Raw genomic sequence first — 12,178 nt, forward strand, 5'->3', positions numbered from 1 at the left:
ACAGGGAGTGGAGGGCCAACAGTGTTCCAATGGACCAGGTCAAACAGGTGAGGGACAGCACTGACCAGGGCCAGCCCAGGCCCTGCCCAGACCCCTGCCGTGAGATCTGGGGCCCTCCTGAGGTGCCATTTGGGGTCTGGGACCTGGGATGGATCCGGGGAGTCTGCCTCAGCTGCCCCACTGCCCTGGGTCCCCAACTCTCCAGGTGAAGAGTTGAAGAAGACCTGTCGTCCCCTTCTGAGACGCCTGGGGCTGTCGGGGGAATGGTCACACAGGACCCCACAGGCACTCGGCGTCACTCGTGGACATGTGTGTGTGCCTGCGTGTGTGTGGTGCACACAGCCGCTCTCCCGGGACAGGGTAGGGGTCGCCACAGCCCCCACAGCCAGTTCTGAGCTGGGGACAGCATACGAGTCCCAGCCCCTGCCTCCCACACAGGCCCCAAGCAAACTGCGGCCTCTCTGACCGTTTCCATCGCTTTACGCAGAAAGATCCGCAGGCCAGCATGGCTCTGGGCGGGAGGCAGGAGGCTTCCAGCAACCTGCAAAAAGAAGCAAGCAGCCACTCGTCCCCCCTCACCAGCACCTCGGTTCCAGACACCCAGGCTGGTGCAGCCTTCCCCGACGGAGCAGGAAACTGAGGCCATGAGAGACAGACGGAGGCTTCACAGCCGAGAGGGCCGAGCAAGGCTATACATGCCCAGGTGACCTTCAGGTAGCAGCGAACACCACACACGCTGCATGTGACATGCACATGAGCACCACACACACCACACACAAGTACACACACACCAGGAACCACACACACCACCACACACAAGTGCACACACACCAGGCACCGTACACACCACACACAAGTGCACACACACGAGGCACATTACACACAACACACAAATGCACATACACCAGGCACAGTACACACCACACACAAATGCACATGTACACCCTACACAGACTACACATCACATACTACACACACACCACACTACACACAAACACGTACCGCACAATACACACCACACACTATACACACCTTACACCCCACACAGACAAGTGCACACACGACACTACACACAGATACATGCTGCACAGTACATACCACACACTACACACACCACACATACACATTACATACTGACATGCACTGCACACTACACACCACACACACCACACACCACACACCACACACTAAACACACACCACATACCACACACATATCACACACTAGACACAAATATGCACTGTGCACAATACACACCACACACTTGCACACACATCACACACAATACACACTACACACCACATACCACACAACACACATGAGACACAAATACACACCATGAGTGAGACATACCACACAATACACATCACAAGCACATGCAGCATGCACAGCGCACAGACCATGTGCACCCACATCACACACAGACACCCCCAGCTTCTGCAATGGCCCAGCCCAGCAGGCATAAGCAGGGCAGTTCCTTCCACCCACCTTGGGGCCGAGGGTGCAATCACAGAGCTGCTTTAGTGACCGAAGGTCAAACACTGTCCACGTTTAAACACAAGGCAGCCACAGCAGCTGCTCCTGGCTGATCTCCAAAGGTGTCACAGTGAGCAGCCTCCCACAGCACTGCCCTCCTCTACCGAGGGCCCTGCCCTCCCCTCCCCTCCCCTAAGCTCCCCTCCCCTTGGCATGATCCATGCAGGGACCTGGATGGTACCCACACAGGCTCCAGCACAAGCGCCACATCCCGGCACAAGGCCATGGGCACCTCCTGGCACACTCACCTCCCTTGGCCAGAATCGCCTCGGGGAGGGCAGGGAAGCCCCACCACCAGCTCACGCCTGGGCTGGGCCACTCACCAGCACATGACCAGGCAGGTCACCTCCCTCTCAGAGCCTCAGTTTCCCCTCCGGAAGATGGCCAGGACCTGAATTAACTGGGGAGGCCGAGCAGCCTGGACTCAAGCTTAGCCTCCCTGGGGTGGGCAGAATAAGATCATGATTCCGGAACCTCGCGTGGTGAAAGGGGGACATTCAGGACCCTGGGATGGGAGAAGATCCCAGGGCTCCTGATGTCATCACCAATCTCCTCAATGCTGAGCCAACCTCCCTCTTGGCCAGAAGTAGATGTTGATCATGGCAGCAGAGGTTAGAGACACGCACTTCCGGCTCTGAAGGCGGAGGACCCTGAGCCCAGCAATGCAGGCCTCTAGAATGTGGAAAAGACAAGAAACAGATTCTCCCCTGGAGCTTCCGGAAGGACCCAGCGCCCCCAACACCCTGATGTTCATGGAAGCAATGAGAGTGATTTTGGACCCCGACTTCCAGAACTGTGGGGGAATAAATGTGTGTTCCAAGCCTCCAAGTGTGTGTGGCCTGTTGCAGCAGTAAGGTGACCTGCCGCGCTCCCCCGGCGTGGCCATGTGACCCTGGACACGTGCTGTGACCTTGCTGGGCCTGTTTCCTGGTCTTCAGCAGGTCGGGGGCACTCACTCCAGGTGCTCAGGAGAGGGTGATAGGTGACAGGCAGTGTGGCCTGTCCCTGACCTCGGCACACACCCAACCCTCGATGGCGCAGCCAAAGGCTGGACGGCTGCCCCCTCCCCCTGCTGGTCCCGGGTGCCCACCTGCAGGTCACTGGGTTGCGTGGGCCTCCGTTTCCCCAGCCATACGATGAGGACGTTAAATGCTGGGAGTTTCTGAGACCTTCTTCTGCCCCACAGGCCTCTGTGCAGGCCTCCATCAGCCCAGCCATGTGACGGGGACGTTAAATTCAGGGGGTCTGAGACCTTCCTCGGCCCCACAGGCCTCACGTGGCACCGCCCTGGGCTTGTGGGGATTGTTGTCTGACAAAACCGAAATCAAAGCACAGGCCCCAGAAAGGCCCTGACCCCTCAGGAGCAAGAGCATCCTGGGCTCCCCAGGCGGCCTGTGATGTCCCCGTGTCCTCCAAGAAAGGGCAAAGGGGCCGCCGACGCTCCAGTGACACCAACCAAGCCCCGTGCGGTGGCAGCCGCCCTGAGCTGTGGATCTGAGGTCCAGACGGCCCTCTGTGGAGGCCCCCACCCCCGCCGCCGGCAGCAGGCCCCAGCCGGAGCTCCTTCCTGACCAGCAGAGCACAAGGGGTTGTGCGGGGCTCCAGGGCTTGAGGCCGGGCCACACTTTGCCGACACCCACCACCCTCTTCCCACGCTTGCTTGTCTCCACTGGGAAATGACAAGTGAGGCCGTGCTCGCTCCAGCGTCTCTTTTGATGTCTACAGTGGGTTCTGAAACTGGGTCACCCGGCTGGTGGAGAAACACGATGTGTCTCGTGTGAGGGTGGGAGGCTCCTCCGCCCCAAGGAGAAATATGGCGCTGACGCTCACCACGACACAGATGAACCTGCAGGTGGGGCAGCCACAACAGGTCGCACATGGTGGGATTCCGTTTCTAGGAAACACCCGGAACAGGCACACCCAGAAAGCGGGTCCGTGGGTGTAAGGGGCTGGGGGAGGGGGATGGAGAGTGACTACCCAGAGGAACAGGTTTCTTTCTGGGGTGATGAAAAAGTTCCAGAACCAGTGAGAGGGGATGGGTGCACAAGGCCATGGACAACTCACTGCCACCGAACTGCCACCGAACTGCGCCCTTTCAGATGGTGGCAGCGGTGAATTTTAGAAGTGTGTATTTTGTCACAGTAAAGAAGCTTCAGGCCAACCCAGAGGAATGACAAATTTGCACGGCGTCCTCCTGACTCGTCTGAGAGAATTTCACTAATAAAACCAATAACAGAGGTAGGGCCTTTTGGAGGGCGCTGCAGGTGCAAAGAGGGAGGGGTTGCCTGTGCGGAGGCTGAGCATGGTACTGACGGGCACAGAAGGGCACACCGGGCACCGTGACTCAGCACCGGGCCGCTGGGCTGCCAGGCAGATTCCAGAAGCCCTGAGGCCTGTGTCCTTGTCTGTACAACCACAACAGGCATGGGGCCAACTTCCTGGAACTGGTAGATGGGATGGACGGTGGGCACTTTGGTACCAAACCTGCCATGGGAATGAGCCCTTCCCCTCCCTGGCTGGTAGCAGCCCTGGGGACGTGGCGTGGAAGATTTCGAGGCTACAACCCCAAGGGTCTTCTCTCCCCTCTTCTCCCTCCCCAGGCAAGTCCACATCACAGGGAGATGCGGGCATCTGGCTGCCCCGGCCTCACAGCTCTGATGGCTGACCCCATCCTGCTGCATGGGCCTGACCCCTGGGCACTGCCCCAGAGCCCACCGAGTGAGACGGCTCCTCCTGGGTCCCATCCATTGGAGAGGCCTGGGAAGTGGGGGCAGAGAGCCAGGCCCAGCCTGGGTTGGGAGGCCAGCCAGAGAGATGTGGTTCTCAGGCCCAGCAAGTTGGGGGCGCCCAGGCAGGCCTTGGTGAGGCTGCAGGGTCTGGGCAGGGAGAGACCAGGCTGAGGCTCAGGCTCAGGGTGGTGTCAAGCAGGAGGGAAACCCCCTAGGTGGGCTGCCGTCCCAGGGTGGGATGGTCCAGAGAATGCTGATCGCCTAACAGTCCTGCGGACAGGGCACCTCCGAGGCCGTAAGTCTCACTGCAGAGACAGCGCTCCCAGGTCCAGCCCTCTCACTCGAGACGTCACAGTATGCTCCCAATAACGCGGCTGGAGGGACCCTGACTCTTTAAAACGTGAGTCTGCCATGTCTTCCTCCAAGCAGGAACCACCGATGGCTTCTGCCCTCCCACTCAGAGGGCGGGCCAGTGTCACTCCTCCCGTGCCAATGACAAGAGGCCTGTGACCCCGCACCCACCTCCCCTTGGGGCTCAGTCCCACCCAGCTTCCCCAGCCCCACACCCTGGCCCCCTTCACGCTGCACAAAGCCACCAGCAGCTTCCTGCCCCAGGGCCTTTGCACACCACGCCCTCCGCCAGTCTCTCGCCCCGCCTCACTAAGGCGGCGGCTCACTGCTGCCTGCCCGAAGAGGCTCCCGGAGCCCATTGGGTGCCTTAGGCCTTCCCTGCTCGGTGCTGCTTCAGAGCATGTGCGCGTGTCGTGGTGAACAGTGTCTCCCAACGACTCAGTCCACACGAATCCTCAGAATGTGACCTCTTTGGAAACAGGGGCCTTGCAGGTGTAATTTGCTAAGGATTGAAATGAGGTCATACACAGATGCAGGGAAGATGAGCCCAGGATGACGGAGGCAGAGATTCTGGGGATGCGGCCACTCGCTGAGGACTGCCTGGGGCCTCCGGCAGCTGGAAGGGCCAGGAAGGAAGCTCCCCTGGAGCTTCTGGAGGGCTCACGACCCTCCCCTCCCTGCTGTTGGCCTCCAGGCAGCGAGAGGGTAAAGCCGGTTGTCTCAGCCCCTCCTCACGTCAGCCGTGAGGGGTGAATGCGCCCCCGCCTGCTTCATATCTACCTGCTCATGGCCACCCCGGCTGGAATATAAGGACACAGGGCCAGGGACCGTGTTGCCAGGTTGTGGCTGCAACCTCAGCATTAGGGATAGTTTCACAAACAGTGGGCACTCAGTGAATGCTTGTGGACTCGGTGGCTGGGTGACAGCTCCCTGTGACACAGCCTCCTTGCAACCCAAGGGGTTCCCTTCTATGGGCAGAAAGTCTGCTGCAGGAGCTGCCAGCATGTGTATCCGGGTCTGCAGCTCCCCAGGGGGACCAGGGAGAAGCAAGGGATGGTGCCTCGCGTCCTGGAGCCGGCTGCCCGCCAGCCCAGTGCTAGGCTTGGGGTTGGGGGGTGGTGTGATATCTCAGCTTCTGGCAGCCAGGTCCTCGCCTCCTGGATATTCTCTGGAACCTGGGATGCAGGCAGCTGGAATGGAGAGGGCTGTCTGCAGAGTGATTACCAGCTTGTGCTCCAGAATTCAATGCAGCTGGGGTCAAGTCTGTGTTTTGCCACTTACTAGTCGTGTGACCTGGGGTGAGCCACAGGAGCCGACCGCACCCCGGTTTCCCAGCCTGTCCAGTAGGGATAGTGGGACCAAGTCGGAGCGATGACTTAAGGATGAAATAAGAGGGTGCGTGCGAAGGCGCTTTTCACCATGCCCGGCTCCCTAGCTCAAACGGAATCGAGGCTGCTGTTATGGTGCGCTAATGTGTCTAAACGCTCCTTGAATTTAATTTCCATTCTCCGCCCAAGCAGCCTCCCAAGCAGACCAGGCTGCCAGGGCTGCCAAGCCTCCTGGCCGCAGGTAAACAGCTTCCTTTTATTCACACTAGACCCACGTTGGTCAGCTTCAAAAGGGGCCTCTCCGCTCTGAGGCTCCAGGGTTTGATGGGCAGCTGAGATCAGAGCAGGGTGCTGGAAGGGAAGCCTGAGCTGGGTCGAGTCCAGGGTCTCCGGTGGGGGCAGGCGGCTGAGAAGAGACTTGTGCTTATCCAGCCCAGCTCATCTCTAGGCCCTTGTCCCCACTGGGGGAAGAACAGCACTGTCCCACCTGATACGCAGGGAATGTGGGCTCACAGCCTTGTCTCCCACAGACCTTGGGCCTGGGGAGGGTGGGCAGGGGAGCAGAACACTGGGCAGGACACTGGCCACCTGCCCAGCTGCAGTCACTCAGCTCCGCCAGCCTCTGCCTCTCAACTCTAGAACGAGACTATCACACCCCCTCCCAGAGCCCACTGTACAGACAGCTGAGCACCCACGGCTGGAGGCGCTTAAAGGCTGGGCTATTTTCTCATCCTAATTCCAGCAGCATGACCTTGAACAGTCCCCTAACCTTCTTGGGCCTCGGTTTCTGCTGCTACAAAACAAAGAAGCTAAACTGGGGGCCCCTGAAAGCGGCCTCTGGCTCCTCCTCTCCCCGTCCCACCACCGTGGCGCTCACAGACGAATCAGCTCCATGTTCATCTTCCCGCTGGACCCTTACCTGGCCTGAAGGATGGGGAGAAACGTGAGCGCGGCAGCGGTGACCTGGGCTCCCGCACCCTGCAGCAGCTGCTGCCGATCCTGGGGATGGGTGAGGAGTCCAGGCCAGGCCCTCAGATCTCAGTGCTGGTCATCAGATCGGCCTGGCTGTGAGTCCACAGGCAGCAGTCTGCTCTGTGAGTGGACAGGCGTTTCCAGGACCCGCAGGAAGCCCAGGCACCCGGACAGGCCTACCCTTCAGGGTCTGGGAGTCTTGCAGGGAGAGTCCTCTGGGCCACATACTCAGACCCAGCGTGGCGACAGCTCTGCAGAACTATGAGCGGGGCCGGGGGACACTCAGGAGGCAGGATGGACCTGGACCCGAAGGAGGTGTGGGACTCCCAGGGGAGGACCAAGACCAGACTCTGGGGCGCAGATGTGCCCTCGGCGGCCACCTCTTGGGTCAGCCTCTGGGGCATGCCGTGGGGGTCCTGCACAAAGACCTACACAGAAGGGGATTTTAAAGCCTCCGGCCTGGCAGGCGTCCCACGTGTGGCCACATCCCCCGAGCCCCTCTGAGGAGGAGAGGACCCTAGAAGCTGGCACCATCAGCCTTCATCATGACTTTCAAATGTCAGCAAATCAGACCGCACGCCCTGCCTTCTGCCACACCACTTCAGATCTATGTGTGTACCCCAAAATCAGACCCATACCCTCCATCCCTCGTGCCCCTCCCACACCACTGGTGGGGGCCTCCTCGGCTCTGGGCACAGAGAGTTCAATGTGGGAGCCGTGGGTCTAAGGTTGGAGATCAAAGGGGAGTGGTCAGGGTCCAAGGCTCCATGATCAAATCTCCGTCCTGCCACTGCCCGGCTCTGAGCCACCTGGTTTCAGTCTTGAAGCCCTGGTGGGTTTCTCGGGAAACCTCTGCCCCGGTGCACAGGGAGGGGGCAGGGCTCCATGCAGGAGGCCCTGGGGAGGGCTGTGTTTTAGTATAAACAAATGTGTATGTCACTGTGTGTTGACGTGTGCCTGTGTGTGTGTATTGCCCTGTGCCTGTGTGTGTTGACGTGTGTCTGTGTGCGTGCGTGCATACACCTATCATCACTGTTAACATCATCACCATCTGCCAGCTCCCAGTGGACTGGGCTCAGAACGTCCTCCAAGGCTGTGTCAGGGAGAGGCCAGATAAATGAACAAGGGACCACGGAGAAAACCTTCAGCCATGGTCTCCGTCGTTCCGTGACCTTGACGCAGCCCCACGTGCAGAGGGGTCAGTCCTGGCACAGCCTGTGGACTTGCCCATCTCTGCTGTTGGCCCGGTAGCTCCCGGGGACAGGAGCCGCATCAGTTCCTGGAGATGCGGCGAGAGGCACCAAGCCAGGGTCCGCAGACTCTTGCTGAATCCCGGCTCTCCTGTTAGCTGTGCAGGGTTAGGCAGTAACAGAGAACCTTCTGGAAGCTTGGCTTGCCCTGCTATGACACGGAGGTGCAGCTGTGGTGGCACATGGTGGATGCCCAGGCAATGCTTGTGGGGGAGCTGCAGGGTGCCCAGCGAGCCCCCCCTTACAGGTCCCCTCCCAGCCCTCGGTGGTCCCCAGCTGTACCCTCTGACCTGGGCCGGGCTGGCCCTTGGCTGGAGGGGTTGGGGGTTGGTGGTCTCCCTGGCAGCAGGGGCAGAATAGTGCTCCTTCTGGGGCGATGACAGCACACTGGACCCGGGTTTGAATCCCACCGCTCACTTATTATCCCTTCAAGCCGCACTCATGACCTCAGTTTCTCACCTGTACAATGGGATGACACCCTCTCTGCAGAGGTGGTGGGGACCAGCTGTCACTGCAGCGTGGCACCACCTCTCCACAGGTCTAGACACTGCCCCTAGCCACCTGCAGATATTCAGTCCTCGACTGCGTTGACCCCCAGACCCTGGATGAAGACTTCCTAATGGACGTGGGAAGTGTAGGTTCGAGTCTCAGCCCGGCCCTGATCCTGGGAGGCCACTCCCCCTCCCCAGGCCTCGGTGGCATCAGCGAGGAAGTAGCAGGTGGACCCCAAGGCCTCTTTCCGAGCTAGCATCTCGGTACACTGGGTGCTAGCAGGCAGGCGGGGGCCTGGGCAGGGAGGCGATGGCTGACACAGAGGTGAAGAGAGGGGGCCCGGGCTTGGTTTGAGTTAGCTGTGACTGAGCTCCAAAGCACGCCGAGTCTGTTTTGAGGTGGTGCAGAGTTACTTTATTTCCCATCGCATTTATGGGAGATCGTGATTCAATTAGTCCTTTTGTTGCCCATGCAATGAAAAAAATGTGCAACATGCCCTAACTGCCTCCCAAACTGTGGTTCTTATTAAGCGAGTGACTCAGGCCTCGAGGTGTAGACAAGGGAGGCCAGAGGGAGCTGGTGGTGGGGCCTGTCGGGAGGACGGGGCAGAAACAAGAAGCTCGTCTTCCGCAGGCGCCTTCCGCACCCGCAGTACAGACGCCTGGGATGGCATCTGGGCTGAAACTTCCACTTGTCCTGGGAAGAAACTGAGGCACAGAGAGAGGGAGTGAGTGGTCACATGGACACGCGGGGGGCTGGGGCAGGTGGCCTCAAGATCCAGGCTCCTTTCAGGGCAAGCTTCGCTCCAGTGTGGGCTGCTTGAGGTCCCACCTCCCCCAGGCCCCCAGCCGGGTTGCACTGCAGCGTGGGCGTCAGGCCCCGGGAAGAACAGAGGCGGGCATTGTGAGGAAGCCCAGCTAAGCAAACAGACTCAGCTCGGACCCCCAACTCCCAGGGGCTCGGACCTCAGACCCCCACCACGGCCCCGCAGCTGGAAAGTCCACACCCGGGGGGGGCTGGTCTTCCCACCCAGCCTCCAGGGACCATCTTGGCCAGAGTGTCATGATGCGAGACCTATGGGGCTGGGCGCATTTCCTGTATTGCAGGATCATTTATGTACAGAAAACCACACAACTTGAATGTCTGTAAAATGAACCTGCCCACCCATGTAACAACCACCAAGATCCGAACATTCCAGGATCCAGGAATCCTCCCTAGAGGCAGCCCCGAGCCTGCCCACTCCCAACCAGGGCAGGCCCTGATGCTGGATTTTATTTCCATCAGTGACATGGAGGAGGTTCTTTTGTGTCTGCCTCTCTTGCAGAGAACGCCAGGTCTCTGAGAGTCACCCCATCCTGGGGTGCATAGCATTCCACTGTGTGAAGGCACCACTTTTGTTTTAATTAATTTATTTTTATTTTATTTTTTTATTTTTATTTTTTGAGACTGAGTCTTGCTCTGTCTCCCAGGCTGGAGTGCAGTGGCGTGACCTCGGCTCACTGCAACCTCCACCTCCCAGGTTCAAGTAATTCTCCTGCCTCAGCCTCCTGAGTAGCTGGGATTACAGGCGCGTGCCACCATGCCAGGCTAGCCTCACCTTTTCTTGTCCTTTCTGCCCTTGGTGGACACCTGGGATGCTTCCAGTCTCAGGCTCTTCTGACTTGCAGGCTGTGGGCTTTCTTGGAGAGCTCTTGGGAGCATAAGTGTACACTCACTTCTACGGGGACTCCCCCAGAAGTAGAATCACCGAGTCATTGGCCGTGCAGACGCTGTGCCCCAAAGATGCTGTCACACAGATATTCAGAGGATCTGTGGCAAGTTACGCCCCTGCCAGCAGCACGTGAGTGTCCCGGGGGCTCGGTATCCTGCCTGCATTTGCTATTGTCTGCTTCTGAGCGTCCCGGGGGCTCGGTATCCTGCCTGCATTTGCTGTTGTCTGCTTTTGTGCTCTGTTTTCTTGTATTTTCATTTGGGTCGTTCGGTTTGTGTGGGAAGAAGTTTTGATTTACATTTCACTACTGCCTAAAGACATCGCGAACTTTCTTAAACATCGTTGGCCGTCGGGATAGCCTTTTTTGTGAGGTGTCTGCTCGAGTTTTAGTCCACTTATCTAAGATCATCTCTCTCTTTTTTGTATTGATTTTAGAAGTATTGAAAAATACTTTCTGGATACCAGTCTTTTGTTGGAAGAAAAAATAAAACCATTGCAAATATATTCTTTTACTCTGGGCCTTACATTATTTCTTCTTTTTTCCCTCAACATTGGATCTGAAAATCAAATATCTAGAAAGCTTGAAAGAATTCTAATACCTGCCACCTGAATTGTAGAATTAACATTGAATGGACCTTATCATGTCTCTGTCCATCTTTCTATCAGTTCATCTTATTTTTTGATGCATTTCAAAGTAAGTTGCAGACATTAATACACATTGCTCAAAATACTTCAACTTGTACATCATTAACAGAGAGGTCAGTATTTGTATATTGGTTCTTGACTTTTTTGGTTTTTTTGTATTTTTAGTAGAGATAGGGTTTTGCCCTGTTGGCCAGGCTGGTCTCAAACTCCTGACTTCAGATGCACCCACCTCGGCCTCCCAAAGTGCTGGGATTACAGGCATGAGACACCACACCCGGCTGGGATTACAGGTGCACACCATCATGCCCAACTAATTTTGTATTTTTAGTAGAGATGGGGTTTCTCCACATTGGCCAGGCTGGTCTCAAACTCCTGACCTCAGGTGATCCACCCATCTCGGCCTCCCATAGTGCTGGGATTACAGGCATGAGCCACCGCGCCTGGCCTTGACTTTCTTTTCAAGTGAACTTTACATGCAATGAAATGTACAACTCGAGCGCCATTCAGTGAAGTCCAACAAATACAACCTAAAACCTGCCAATGTGCAGAAGAACATCATCTCTCCAGACAGCAGCCGCATGCTCCCTCAAAGGCAGTCCACCCCCAGACAGCACCCGCGTGCTCCCTCAAAGGCAGTCCACCCCCAGACAGCGTCCGCATGCCCCCTCAAAAGCAATCTACCCCCAGACAGTGCCCGCGTGCTCCCTCAAAGGCAGTCCACCCCAGACAGCGTCCGCATGCCCCCTCAAAAGCAATCTACCCCCAGACAGGCCCGCTGCTCCCTCAAAGGCAGTCCACCCCAGACAGCGTCCGCCCCCTAAAAGCAATCTACCCCAGACAGCCCCGCTGCTCCCTCAAAGGCAGTCCACCCCCAGACAGCGTCCGCATGCCCCCTCAAAAGCAATCTACCCCCAGACAGGCCCACGCGCTCCCTCAAGGCAGTCCACCCCCAGACAGCGTCCGCCTGCCCCCTCAAAAGCAATCCACCCCCGGACAGCATCCGCATGCTCCCTCAAAGGCAGTTCACCCCTGCCCAACACCCCCTGGTGCAGCGATCCCCAAACTTTTTAGCCTCAGGGACCGGTTTCATGGAAGATAATTTTTTCATGGAAAAGGGGCAAGGAGGATGGTTTGGGGATGATTCAAGCACATTACTTTTATTGT

This window comes from Nomascus leucogenys, chromosome 2, assembly GCF_006542625.1.
Source record: "Nomascus leucogenys isolate Asia chromosome 2, Asia_NLE_v1, whole genome shotgun sequence".
NCBI lineage: Eukaryota > Metazoa > Chordata > Mammalia > Primates > Hylobatidae > Nomascus > Nomascus leucogenys.